Source organism: Schistocerca nitens, chromosome 3, assembly GCF_023898315.1.
Source record: "Schistocerca nitens isolate TAMUIC-IGC-003100 chromosome 3, iqSchNite1.1, whole genome shotgun sequence".
Taxonomy (NCBI): Eukaryota; Metazoa; Arthropoda; class Insecta; order Orthoptera; family Acrididae; genus Schistocerca; species Schistocerca nitens.
The window spans coordinates 698,440,062-698,455,626 of NC_064616.1; positions in this window are offsets into that span (position 1 = coordinate 698,440,062).

Here is a 15,565-nt window from a genome sequence, read left to right on the forward strand (position 1 = left end):
ACGCAGTTCATAAGATGACAACCGCTAATGACATGCGCACGGATCACTACCGTTAAGGTAACGCGGGTTTCTCGCTTTGCACCGAGCACGAGAACATTTGACGACAGAATGAACCCTTACTACCTCTGTTTCACTGCAGTGAGACTGCCACAACTTCTTCACTAGACTCAAAAAGTTTTTCGAGTAATAATTGTTGTTAAAGGATAAAGTCGAAGCTAGAGGGTGTCATATATAGTGGATAGAGTGGATCCTCCAACAATTCTTTCACCGAATTCCTCAGTTTTGCTAGTATTAGTTGGTTGAGAAAATTTGTATCCGTCAGACATTTTTTAACTTTTGCAAAGTGGTAAGTTAGATGATCTCGTTTTGCATCCCAGGATACAATGGCCATAATCATTTCAGCAGACATTTTCTTTTTTGATGCAAGGCCATAACCTTTTACCCTCTGATTTGGGTGCTATTTCATTTTCGGCCTGTAGGGTGAAAAAATTAATTGAAGTATTTTAAAATTTGCTGAGAAAATTGTCTTCGATTTTGGGTTTGGCAGCTTTTAACAAATGCAGCAATCGTCATTCTAAAAAACTTTTTCATAGGTAATTATTCATGGAAAATGTACATTAGTCTCTCTTCTGATATACTTCTGGCATCGCCCATTTCATTCACCTTTCATCGCCAATCGTTCAATACCATATGGAACACTTTTGCATTGTTTTCATCTGTGATTACTGTTGTGGGAAAAAGAATTTCTACACTTTGAAATTGGACTACACTTATTGTAACTCTTGAAAATGAAGGAGCAGACTCTTTACAACCTTCACTGACTTTGGATGATTTTTCTTTGACGATAAAACGGTCAAAACAAAGAAGTCTCCAGTCCATCCATTTTAACGAATGATAAATCGCGACAACTTTATAAGGCCGTAAAAAAACTATTCCTCAGATCAAGCTGAGATATGTTATTGCACTGTGTGTAGCAAGAAAGCAGAAACAGAATTTCTTGAATATCAACACTATGTATGTGCAAGACCGCGCAGTTTCCTCCCTGCCCTGGTATTAAAATTATGGAAATAATTCGAGAAGAAATCTCAAGATTATCGGCCAGTGGCTGCCAAGGTCAGAAGTTTTCCTGTAGCCCCAGCACCCATTTCATTTTTGGCTCTCTTTGCAAGTTGTGACTTGAGGACCGACAACTCCTTTTAGTTACTGCGCTACGTCTTTCCCCGAACAACGTACTGTAGCGGGACAAGATCTCACTCGTAGAAGGGACGGGTTGTATTCCCTTTCTGCTCAGTCATATTTAACAGGCCTTGTTGCAATCTGCGAAAAACATTTAAAAAATAAACGAATGTTTCTAATCAACATTTGGTGAGACTCTATTCTTCGGCCATATCAAAACGACGAGAGTCCACTCTCCCAGATGTTTTTATTGTCGAGTGAAATTCAGCCCTTAATTACAAATGTTTCAGTCATACACGATATTATCAACTCGAACTCACATTTTTGTCCTCTTTCAATGTACAAGTCTTCCATTCAGAGCTTCGGTGTTAGTTCCTCTGTCGATTTATTAAATTACTAGTTCAGATTCAGAGAAGATAAGATGAAGCCGTTGATTACATCTAATATCGTTACTTGTAGGTCTTCGTATAGTTTAAGACAAACACACAGTACGCAAAACACAGTAAAGTGTTTGCCAGGCTATGGTTATCATTGTTACTGGTTCTCCTTGTTCAATTCACGGATGGAGCGTAAGAAGAAGGACTACTCTTACCTTGTTCTATATGCTGGAGCGAAACCTCGTTTTATTTACACGATCTCTTCATGAAGTGCATGTAGAAGACAGTCCTAGACTCCTCAGTAGAATGATTATCAAATGTTCTTCAGTAAATTTCGTTGAGATATTAGTCATACTTTATCAAATCGTCCCGCATTTCCATTTTTCAGATTTTCTGTAGCAATGCCGGGCGAGTTGTAAGTTCTGAGCACTGACGGCTTTTCTCTACACTTACTCAATATCCCTTGTTAGTAAATCTTTAGACAGATTCCATGTTATATTGCAACATTCCAGGCAACACTGGTGAGTTACTTACACAGTAGAGAGTGGACGATCTGTATTTCACAACGAATGTAAACCTGTCACATTTTGTACTCTTAACTTTGTCTACGTGAGCGTCTCATTTCATATCTCAACACAGGGAATGTGTTGTGTGTGGAAACAGTTTTCGGTTTTTCACCTCTAGACAAGACGGTAATAGATGTACTACGGGCCCGGGTTCGATTCCCGGCTGGGCCGGGGTTTTCTTCCCTCAGGGACGGGGTGTTGTGTTGTCTTCATCATCATTTCATCCCCATCTGGCGCGCAGGTCGCCCAATGTGGCGTCGAACGTGATAAGACCTTCACCAAGGCGGCCGGACCTGCCTCGCAAGGGGCCTCCCGGCCAATGACGCCAAACGCTAATTTCCATTTCCACTATTACTCTACTACTCGCCAATAATCAGTAAGTGAAATAAAATTGAGCACAAGTACTACAAAAAACCAGTTGCAGTTTAAATAAATTTTGGAACAAATGCTAACACGAATTTCCATTTTCTGCACAGGGAAAGTTGTTAAGTCATCAAAGAAAATCATTTCATTTGTGGGGACACCATATCGCGAAACATCGCTGATTATCAGCCCGGGCATACAATGGAGGATCTCTGGTACTGAGCGCAGATCTTAAGTGTGTTCTACACTTTCATGTAGAACGGAAGCGGGTGTTTTATCTGGTACCAGTTTATGTGAATAAAGTGTGACCCTGTAACGTATTGTGTATATATGTATTTTACCATACCTATACCGCAATACCTTATGGATCTGCACATTTTCAAATATTGCGAGTTCTATGATAAAAGACCTTGTTACATTTGAAGGTACCAGAAGGTGCACGACCGACGAAGTATGGTTTATCTACCCACATGTTATGTAACTAGTTTTAAAAATATACAGAATTTTACTCACCATAAAACTCTGTAGCTGAAGAATTAACAATATCCTCCAAATAGTTTTAATACAGAACTTGTAATATTACCGAACGCTGCACAAAACGCAACCTTTTATCTAACAAAAACAACAACAGAAGAAAATTCCGGGAGCTACTTACGGCTGTTTCTAGTGAGCTTTCCTTCTAAAATCAGTCACTAGATTGGAACATCCACCAGGAAACATCATATGTTCCTAGATACACTATCCTACTAGTATAACACTCTCCCTTACTCTTACTTTCAAGTATTTGTGTAATGTGACTGATACCAATTATTTTAACAAAATGACGATACCTTCTATTCAGTTACATTATTCATGGAGTTTAACTTTAGTTTGTTTACCTTTAGGCGCAACTGTCATACGCTGCTCCAGATTTAGATTGTATCAGAAGAAAACTGTGCCGATATAGTCTAACTCTAATACCCTTTGCACTCAGCCCTTGTGAGGAAACCTGAGGAGCTACTTGATCGAGAAGTTGTGCCTCCGGTCTCAGAAACTGACATACAGCCGGGAGAGCGGTGTGCTGACCACATGCCCCTCCATATCCGCATCCAGTGACTCCTATGAGCTGAGGATGACACGGCGGCCGGTCACTACCGTTGGGCCTTCATGGCCTGTTCGGAAGGAATTTCGTTTCTAATATTCTTTGGCCATATACAACTGCATCACTTACGAGAATTAATTAATAGCTGCTAATGAATGAAACTTAACCGACAGGAAGAAGATGCTGTGCAAATGATTAGCTTTCCAGAGCATTCACACAAGGTTGGCGCCGGTGGCGACACCTACAACGTGCTGATACAAACAGCAGTTGACCGGCGTTGCCTGGTGAAACGTTGTTGTGATGCCTCGTGTAAGGAGGAGAAATGCGTACCATCACGTTTCCGACTTTGATAAAGGTGGAATTGTAGCCTATCAATCTACTCAGTGATCTACAGCACCTCGAACGTTGCGATAACATAATTTCCTACACACATCACACAAAAGCTACTTTTCTGAACTGAAGCAAACCACTATTTTTCTTCTGAGACTGTTAATTTCCATCAAATAAAATGTTTTGTTCCACACTACTGGCTAATTTCGAGTGGCTGGTTTGCAGGTGCACACGTAGTAGATATGTTTGAGTGCACATGCAGTACATATGTTCAGGTGCACATGTAGTATATATGTTCATACGGATAGCATTAATAGCTACTAACCGAGTGATATGGTGCAGTGGTTAACATCTTGGATACGTATTCGGCAGGAAGGCGACTAGAATCTCTGTTCGGCTGTCCAGATGTAGGTTATCAGTGGTTTCCCTAAATCTCTTATGGCAGATGTCGATATGGTTCTATCGGTAAAGCCAGGACCGGTTTCCTTCCCCAACTTTCCCCAAACCGTTGGACGAACAAGGACGCTGGGGCATCGGACAATTCACATGTCTCTGATCAGGTGACATGAGTACTGAGGCGAGGTACCAAGAGCTTTCCCGATTCCGAGACAAGGACTCTTTTGTCAGGCAGAAGTTAACAGCAACTAAAAAGCTACTCTTAAAGAACGCCCATCGTTATGTGTTATAGCGCAGGGGAGACTTTTTGGCAGGTTGGAGACTGTGGGAAAAGTTCAAAAATCGTGTGTCTCAGTGGCATCAATGATGGTCTCACGACCTAAGACCATGAATGAAAATAGAGAAAAGCAATGTAAGGTGTTATTTGTCAAACCATAAGAAGGGGAAAATATCAAGAAAGCTTGGGAAACCTTCTCTAAAGTTGCAGATCCGAAGAACTATAAACTAAAAATAAAGAGCATTCGATTAAGTAAGAATGTCTTAATGCTGGACATGTCCACCACATAACATGGCAAAAAATTAATGGAACACGAGAAACAGAAAACAGAAATCAACTCTGAACTTCCAAGGAAGAAACCCCCGTTGATCACACTGTACGACGTTCCCAGCAGCGTGCCAAACAAAGAGCTCGTGACAAACTTCTGCGAGCTAAGCCTTGAGAGAGAAATGAGTCGAGAAAATTTTAATAAAAAATTCACTCTTCAATTTAAGAAATGACTTCGAGTAAAAACCACAATACATCATGTGGCAGTAGAATAAGACTGATAGGACAGAGGAAGCTACACATTGGGTTTTCTGCAGGATCTGTAAAAGATTACTCGGTGCTAACTAGATAGCTCAAGTGATTTGATTGCGGACATGTGTTTAAGCTTTGTAATTGAAATAAGATAATGTGTGAGCTTTCTGAGGAGCTACATCACTATAAAATTAACTGTTCCAGGAAAATGAGCCCAGCAATCTGTTGTCTTTGTAAGAACTGGCACAGGAGGGGAGGGGGGGGTGGGGGGTGGGAAGGGGGATCGAAATACACTGCAAAAGGAAGGGATTGTCTTACTTACCCGATGCTGCTACTGAAAAGACAAATTGAAAGAACAGATTACGAATAAGTACATTAATTCAGCACTTCAGCCCACAAATAAACTAGCACGTATTAAAACTACTCTCCTCACATACGGGAAGCACAAATACCAACTTAAAGAAAAGCGTGGAGCTATTCACATGAATACTAAAAGAAATCCGCTAAATTTCGATTATGCGATAAGTCTGAAGGCTGTAAATTCAACTAAATACTTAGGGATTACCATTGCAAATAACCTAAATTGGAACGATCACATAGGTAATGTTGTGGGTAGAGCAAACCAAAGACTGCGATTCATTGGCAGAACAAGTAGAAGTTACAACAGGTCTACTATTTATTTAATCGTATGGCTAGGGCCCCCCGCCGGGCAGGCCGTTCGCTGGGTGCTGGTCTTTCAATTTGACGCCACTTCGGCGACCTGCAATCGATGAGGATGGTAGGATGATGATGAGGACAGCACAGCACCCAGTCCCTGGGCGGAGAAAATTCCCCGATCCAGCCGGTAATCGAACCTGGGCCCAGAGGATTGACAATCCGTCACGCTGACCATTTTTTTTTAATTGTTCTCATTTTGTTCGATTTTGTCCGTTGCATTTGTTCGGTGCGAATGTCCCATGACACCTGTTCAAGTTCAGTGTTGAGCCGTTGACTCAGTTTTTTTTTTCTTTTTATTACAGAGGGCAGCTAACCCTCTGACCGAACACGTTGAGCTACCGTGCCGGCGAACCATTCAGCTACTGGGGACGGACATCAGGTCTACTAAAGAGACTGCTTACACCACGCTTGTCCGCCCTATTCTGGAGTTCTGCTGTGCGGTGTGGGATACGCATCAAGTGGGACTGACGGATGAAATCGATAAAGTTAAAAGACGGGCGGCTCGTTTTATAACATCGCGAAGTGGGGGAGATAATGCCACAGACATTATACATGAATTGGAGTAGCAATCATTAAAACAAAGGCGTTTTTCGTTGCGACGGGATCTTCTCATTAAATTTCAATCATCAGTTTTGTCCTCCGATTGCGAAAACATTCTGTTGGCACCCACCTACAAAGGGGATATGATCATCATGATAAAATGAGAGAAGTCAGAGCTCGCACAGAAAAATTTAAAAGCTCGTTATTCCCGTGCGCCGTTCGAGAGTGGAACGGTAGAGAGACAGCTTGAAGGTGGTTCACTGAACCCTCTGCCAGGCACTTTATTGTGAACAGCAGAGTAATCAAGTAGATGTAGATGTAAATGAAACGATTAAGACATAAGCTGCGTTCTGCAAAATTTAAAATGACCCTGCGCTTGCTGAGTGAAAGACGCATGTTTGATGTCTTCATTCATACAGACAGCTTAGTTGAAACGCCATCCCCTTCTGTCAACAGAAAGTAGATACTGGACGTGGGCATCCAAAGTGATAATAACATATCACTCCGGAAGTATAAAACACCAGTACACCGTTGACAGTTGTACGAAAGCTATGAGGATATTCTCTGGTAGTTAAGACTAGAGGTGTTGGTTACTCTAAACGCAGGCTTGAGACATCTAGTACGTGTGGGACATCCTACAGGAAATTTAATTATCTTCGCGTTCCAGAATTAGTAGACACAGTCCCTACGGGAAATTTAATTATCATCCCGTTCCAGAATTAGCAGACAGAATTCAGCTAAAACCAGTGAACCTCCCGACTTGAGCCTATGAGCTTACTGAATTAATGCAAAAAGGCTTCAAAAGAAGAGGAAAGCAATTTGTATTAGAACCACAGCACAAACATTTCGTAACCACCACGAATGGGGTTTGACCACAAAAAAGTGTGGCCGCATTGTTACTTTCGTACCCATCACACATCATAGAGTCATTAGGAATAGCACAGTTGAAAGAAATACGCAGTGGGACGGTGCTACACGAATTACCGAAGCTGTGGGAAGTACAGGAATTTGATGTAATCTGTGTGCAATAACCGTACTCTGTGCAAGGAAGAACCCCTGACATGGCTGCAACAGTTCGACTCATAACGTAAGGAAGATGCCCGATGGCGGTAGTAATAGTTCCCTACGGGAGATAAGAGTCACGAAAATCGCTCGTTTGCGTGATGAGCACCCCGTAGTCGTAAAGTCATTACTGCGGATACCAGTTGATTTACTGTCACCGTGTACTTTCAGTACTGTGAGGAAATATCTATAAACATCCAAAAATTAAAACACATTTGTCAGTCTCTCCATGATAAGTTTAGAGCAATTAGTACCGTAGCAAACGTTAAATCTGTCTTTTGTCACAGCTGAGCACCAATTCAAAGGTCATGAACTAGAGGAGGTGATTCTGGAGCTGTAGTTGTATGTGAGTAATCTTCCTGGTAACCCATTCACGTACCCTACAGGGCGGGAGTAAGCTCCAACACAGAAGTTACCCTTTCTAGGGTGTCACCTTGTAGGTTCGTCCGACAATAGGAAGTCATCTCAGGAGAGATAACTAGTGATCATAATCAGATAAAATATCTCCTCACGGGAGGAGGTCAGGGAGCAACACAGAATTCATTCGTAAGTTCGTAAGCAATTTCAGTAAAGCAAACTGCAAGTTTCTGCGTGCTAGGCTCGCTTTCCCACCCTTAACGGAGGTATATATCAAAGATTGTATGACACAGACTTTAGACTGATGCAGTATAGACAACTAAAAGAGAGTAATAAGTCTGGGATAATATCTGTCAGACGAGCTAGCTGGGAGACGTCTGTTCGTGAAAACTTGACAGTAGGTCCCTGGGACAAGCGCTATAAAATCAGAGCTGTTCTAGCTACAATCGAGACTGAAAACCGAATGACGACAAAATGGAACGCGTCCCCTTAAATTCTCCTTCAAGTTCCTCTTCTAAATGATGATGGAAAAGATAATACTGAATATCATGAAAAACTGAGACAGGAGTTCGAAGAGCTTGATGACAATATAACCGTCCTAAACACGTGCACGGATATAGATGTGGCTGAAATCACATGTGGAAGGAAAAGGAACGGAGCTCGTGGGCCCGATAGCATACCAGGGAAGGTGGTATAGTCATTAAGTCCCTATGTAGTTCCTTTAATAAGGAGATTATTCGTTGACTGCATGATACAGGGGCGTCTTCCAAGCTACTGGAAAATGGCAGAAGCATTCATTATAAAAAACTTAGAAGGTAAAGCTACCATACTCTCAATACTCTCCTATCTATTTAACAAATATACTGGGAAATATTTTGGAAAACTTACTGACCAATATATTTAAAAACCTCAAGCTTCTCATGGGATTAAATAATTCTCAACATGGATTCAGGAAGGGTAAGAACACAATTAATGAGGTGAGCAAATTAATGTAAGCTGCAGGCACAAAATGTAGTAGATAATGATAGACATGTATTGGGCTTTTGATAACTTATGGTATATTTAATTCTTTAAAAGGCTAAGGAAACGGACTGCCCAACAGTGCTATACCGCTGTCAGTTGGATTACTGCAGAGACTGATATGTAAAGCTGTAAGTCCCACAGCAACAATTACCAAACGTATTTCGAATTCTGCGGCGTGAATTGAGAACCATTTCTGGAGAGATTAAAAAGTCAGGATTTATCAGGAGTTTTAGCTGATGAATTGTTACTATTAGTGCACGCCAACAATCGAGATTCTCTAGAAAATAATTGTGACAAACCACAAAATGGCGAGGACGAAATAATGGGGTGAAGAGAAACGAAATTTCCAAAAACATTCGATGTTATCATGTCGGAAAACAAATGGGCATGTAATTTTAAAGATTTGTTTGTCTAGGTTGGCTGGAAGGGATATTATGAATTTCAAAGTTTATGACACTGTCCGTTGACGTTTTCTTTACACTGTGAGAACCATCCGATATGGCGCTGAACTTGCTTACGTGCTTCGAACTTTATCTGGAAATACCAATTCAAATTGCGTTGATTTAATTTAGGTACCTGTAACGGAAATTTGCAATTCATCAACCAAAATTTCAATTGTAAAGTGTACTTTAAGCTCACGTATGTTTCAGCTTATGGGTTTATGTTTTCGGTATTTGTGGAGTGAATAGAAACAGTAATGTTCAGAAGACCAAGAATTTATTGGAAACTGAGAACTAGCTGGCACTGTTCTCAAATGAGACGATTATGCTGTGATTACAGAATGTGGAAAAAACTGTGGTAAACAGTCATTTACATTGTATGCATGAAAAATCTCTTACTTAAAAGACAAAGGCTATGTTGGCGTTTTCTTTGAGAAACAAGGCCGATTACATACGTTTATTTTTACACACAAGGAAAAGTTGTTCGAAAGCTCTCCGCTGCTTCTGGGTTTACGACTTGCACGTTCAAAGACATGAACATTTTTAAAGACAATGTCAAAGTCTTCATATATTAACAGACAAACAAAGTTCCTCAATTCAATTTTACTACAAAATAATTAGAAATATAAGAATTTTTATTTCGAAGATGGAATAAAAATCATCTCGTGCAATATTTTCAGTTTTCGTGCAGAATAAACCTTTTTTGATCCAAATAAAGTTTTTGACATTCCCTTTTCACCATAAAGACCAATAAATAAAAAAATTACATTAACTCTACTGTTTCTGTCCATTCCTCTCTCCTGGGTGGACAGAAACGCCAAGTTTTTATTTTTCTTTATAAGTTGAAAGTTAGCACGAGAACTATAACATCTTGTAATATTCATTTTCACATTTCTTTGTAAAATTAACAGTTTTTTCTTCCAAACGTAAAAACAATTTCTATTCGACCCATTCTAGAGAACTTCTTTGAATCTGCATAAGTGGTAGTCGCAGGTGCGACTCAAGGCAGCTCCAACAAAATCGACATATATCATATTTAAAGGAATACTTATTGGGAATCCATCGATGTACATAAATCGGCGTATAATTCGAAATCATACCGCCAGCAGCTTTTTTTGTGTTTACCTGGACGAACACTGGACATTCAATGTCCACATACAGTTTGTAGCAAGAAGAAGTAGTTGTGTAATGAATAAAATTATTATATTGAACAAAGGAGATTTCGTTCGTCCCTGAATGTAATTAGACTGTACCATGGTCCTATGTTAACTGTAATTGTGGGCTGTGGTGAGAGTGTTTGGGCTCACAGGTTACGGTTGGTCGCAACTGCTGCTGCAGTGAGAAAGGTGCAGCGAGATATTCCGCTACGATTCTGTGGAGCTTTCAGTACCACATGTACAGTCGTTATAGATATATTAATGAGCCTATGTTACCTGGACCTATAAATAAGAAAATACGCTGCCATCTGTTGGCTGAAGGAATACAATACAAAAAAATACATGGAATTCTTGGGGAACCAGCAATAGTTCCGTTAGTAACAATGAATTTAATATTTACATAATGGTGCAGAGAAAAAATTCTTCAGACACTCGCAAGAGAATGTTTCAATTTCTTTCTGACGTATACGAAAGGCTTTAGATAACACCTTTTGAGACAAGTAGGGGACTAGTCCACTACATGGGCCATATACTACAAATCTCAATAGCATTGGTAAGAGGGGGGCTGCCATCTGTGACTGGGGCAAAATCGGCACAGAAAATCATGTCCTATGGGAATATCCCTACTTGAAGATAAACCGAGGAGTGCTAGGCAGTCTTTAGGAGATAAAACTGCTTACAACATATTTAGAGTAAAAGAGGGCTTCGATACCTTAAATCTTCTAAAAGATGCTCTCTTAGAAAAATCAGGGTGTAACTATAGGCAACAGACATCACAGCAAAGATGAGAAAGGCATGTAGATGATACTAGGGAACGAGAACGAAGCCCGATAGCCCTACGATCGCTTAGCACAGTAAAAGAAGAGAGGCAGGAGGTGGCCACAAGCGTGCCTAGGAAGAACGAGAACAATCTATCAAAGATAGATGATGCTCTCTGATCCGTCACCATGCTGTCTGGAAATAGCAAAATATTGCTGGACCCATCTGTGTGTCCAACGTACAGAGAACGTACAGAGAAACTAGATAAACTGCGATAGTATTAAAGTGGTACACAAAGTACCCTCCTCCATAGACCGCAAGGTGGCTTGCGGCGTGCAGATGTAGATATAGATACGTATATATTAAATTAGGTTTGTGTCCATCTCAGACTATAGTAAAGAGAAACAGTGAAGCTATACAAGACAATACACCACCCAACGGTTCTCCGAGGATCACTGACCTAAAGGTTACCGTAAGTAATCCACTACTTTCCTGATACGGTTAAGAATAGAATTCGGGATGAACAGTTATCTGTATGCTTCGGTACGTACCCTATCTCTCTCATCTTGATCTTATGGCTCTTACGGGAAATGTGCAATAGAGACATTCGGACTGTGGGATATTCTGTCTCAAATATGTTTGTCTACAGTTGTCCACCAGCGTTTTGCGGAAACAACACTTCTTTTCTTGCGATATTGTCTATGTACGACCTCTAAGCGCGTCCATTACTCTCTCCTACCGATTAAGTTAAACAACCGTCGTAATTACAGTCGTTGTGGTGATGCTCTACATGGAGGTTGTTGGTTCGATTCATTTTCGACGTTACTACTTGAATGGCAAGTTGAAGAGAGATGATATGGCGAGATTACTGATGATTATTGTTGCACCAAAGTCCAAATTAAAATCCTAAACCTTCTCGCGGTGAGACGCTGTCGATGGGGTTCTGAGCTAGCATTGGAACACTAATCCCGGTGGTACCGCTTGTTCAAATGGTTCAAATGGCTCTGAGCACTATGGGACTTAACTTCTGAGGTCGTCAGTCCCCTAGAGCTTAGAACTACTTAAACGTAACTAATCTAAGGACATCAGACACATCTATGCCCGCTATTGGTATACCACACAGCATGTTCAATCCATGGACTGTGCGTTGTTTTGCAAACTTTCAACCACAATGGAAACACACGGTTTGATCTCCGTACCAGTATAAAAGAGTCAATATTCACTTGGTTTGTCTAGACGTTGATAAATAACTAACGACAACTCATCGAAGGACGCTATCCTCACCTCATATGTCTTAAACTCTGACGAAAACAAAATCGAAATGCCAAGAAGTTGTGCGACGCAAACGAAAGTTCGCAGGTGCGTTTCTACATCTGAAAGATGTCGTCCATTCACATTTCACGCCATTCTCCTAAGAGTGGCTCTAGTATCACCACTATTAGAGTGCAAATTATGTTTTCTTTAAATATACACTGTAACGGTCTTGAGTGTTGGTTGCCGTTGAGATAGGACGTGATGAGCTGATGTTACTCAAGAATGCTTTTAAGGCAACAAAGACGCCATTATCAGCACCTCACTGAGTTTTAACGAGGTAGTGTAATAGGGCTACGAGAAGCTGGATGTTCCTTCTGAGATATTACAGAAAGACTTGACAGGAAGGTAGCCACTGTACGTGATTGTTGGTAGTGGTGGTCACGAGAATGTAAGGTCGCAAGAAGAGCCGGCTCCAGACATCCATATGGCACGACCGAGAGGGAAGGCCGTCGTGTTTCGCGTATGGCTCTGGCGTAACGTACCACGTCTGCAGCGGCAATTTGAGCAGGAGTTTGCACCACACTGACACAATGAACATTTAAAAATCCGTTACTTCATGGAGAGCTCCGAGCCAGATGCCCTGTAGCGTACATTCCACTGACCCCAAACCACGACCATTATCGACTTCAGTGGTGTCAAGCGAGAGCCTATTGGAGGGCAGGGTGGAGGTCTTGTGTTTTCTGATGAAAGTGGGATCTGCCTCGGTGTCAGTTCTGGCTGTGTGTTGGTTGGAAGGTAGCCAATTGAGAGCCTGCAACCAACCTGTCTGGGTACTAGACACACTGGACCTACACCTAGAGTTATGGTCTGAGGTGCGATTTCGTACGACAGCAGGAGCACCATCGTCGTTATCCCACGCACCCTCTTTGCAAATTTGTACGTCAGTCTGATGATTCGACCTGTTGTGCTGCCATTTATGTACAGCATTCCAGGGGGTGTTTCCCAACAGGATAACGCTGGCCCACATACCACCGTCGTAACCCAACAAGGTCTACAAGTGTCGACAGCCTTGTCCTGCTCGATCACCAGATCTGTCTCCAATCGAGCACATATGGGACGTCGTCGGATGACAATTCCAGCGTCATCCACAACCAGCATTAACCGTCCCTGTATTGACCGACTAAATGCAACAGGCATGCACACAATATATGTACGTCTGCATTCTTGCACTCAACATTCTGGCGGTTACACGGGCTATTAATGACCCAGAATTTCACATTTGCAATGGCGTATTTCGCTCTTACATTAACCTGTGATCTTGTAATGTCAATTACTTAAATATGTTACCTAGACGAATGTATTTCTGAAATTACATTATTCTACATAATTATTTTTTGATGTGGCGATTTTTTACATCAGTGTATTTAGGGTAACCAAACCCAATACAGATGATGGTGATAAAATCTTCTTTGGTGATAAGTCTAGTGGTTACGTCGTCGTTTAAATGGATTTCGCACTCATTATCTTCGACCGAAGATGACTGGTACGAAACTCATTGAAACATTGTGACAAGACGACGCCGCTACTTGGCTGATCATCCGAGAACATTTTGTTATTGCCGGCCGGAGTGGCCGAGAGGTTATAGGCGCTTCAGTCTGGAACCGCGCGACCGCTACGGTCGCAGATTCGAATCCTGCCTCGGGCATGGATGTGTGTGATGTCCTTAGGTTAGCTGGGTTTAAGTAGTTCTAAGTTCTAGGGGGCTGATGACCTCAGAAGTTAAGTCCCATAGTGCTCAGAGCCATTTTGAACCATTTTGTCATTTGAAAACGCTGAGAAAGTCTGAAATCACTTAGGTGATTATGTCTCGCACATCATGCGATGAACTATAGAACCGTGTTAGTTCAGGAGATCAATGCAGATGTATTTCCTTTCTGTATCATTGAAAAAGCTGTTCAAGAAGTACCATTTAACTCATCACAAACCTCCCCACATGGGTTTACATACCCACGCTAACAAAAAAATGGTTCAAATGGCTCTGAGCACTATGGGACTCAACTGCTGAGGTCATTAGTCCCCTAGAACTTAGAACTACTTAAACCTAACTAACCTAAGGACATCACAAACATCCATGCCCGAGGCAGGATTCGAACCTGCGACCGTAGCGGTCTTGCGGTTCCAGACTGCAGCGCCTTTAACCGCATGGCCACTTCGGCCGGCCCCACGCTAACAATCAGTGGTATTTTGTCGAAGTGCCCCCGGTGACATCAGTCATTGTCTGTCAGACAATTCCATAATTCTCACACGTTTTTGTATTAAAATATTGCTTATATTACCTTTAAGTCAGCGTCATCATCTTGCTTTAAGAAATGGAGTCAATAGGGCTTTTATAAGCAAGGGAATCAGTGGCAGGGTGGCAATTATAACTAATTAATAAAGTGGGTGTGGTTTACCTCGATTTTTTTAAATATGCTACATAGTCCAGAACGACTGTTAGTCGTACGTGTTATTGCGCCGCTGTCGGGACGTGGAAGTCCGTTGGCCATGGATCGATTCAGTGCGCTGGCTAGCCTGAATGTGGCTTTTATAGTTTCGCACATTCGACGATGTGAACACCGGCCTGGTGATCAAATCACTCCTCAGTTACACGATTCGCAAACATTTAGAAAACTCCTTCTCATGAATAGCACTACATGCAGATAGTTGGGGTGCGCACATTCCGTCCCGAGGTGGGTAACGGGCTGGCGACAGGAGAAGCATCCGGCTATCGCTTACAGCTTACATTAACCATGCCAAATCCGTTAACAATTATACCGACCCTGCCCGGATGCGAGACAAAGGCACAAGAAAAAGACGTATGTAGTCCAGAACACTGATCCGTGAGCCAGAACTCCCCACAGTAAAAATTTTTTAACGACTGTAGCATTCAGGGGACACTTAGCCAGTCAGACAACGATTCCTGTATGAAGGAGAAACGTTTTGTAATACTTCATAATTTGACTTAGATATTGCAATACAACCTGCCGATGATCGATGATTGCTACAGAGTCTGGAAGTTGACAATGCATGTAAGAAAATGTAACGTAATGTACATAAATAGGTCGGCAGTTCCTGTATGATGAGCTTACTCTTTTGAACATAAATCACTGTAAAAGGTAACAATCATATAAT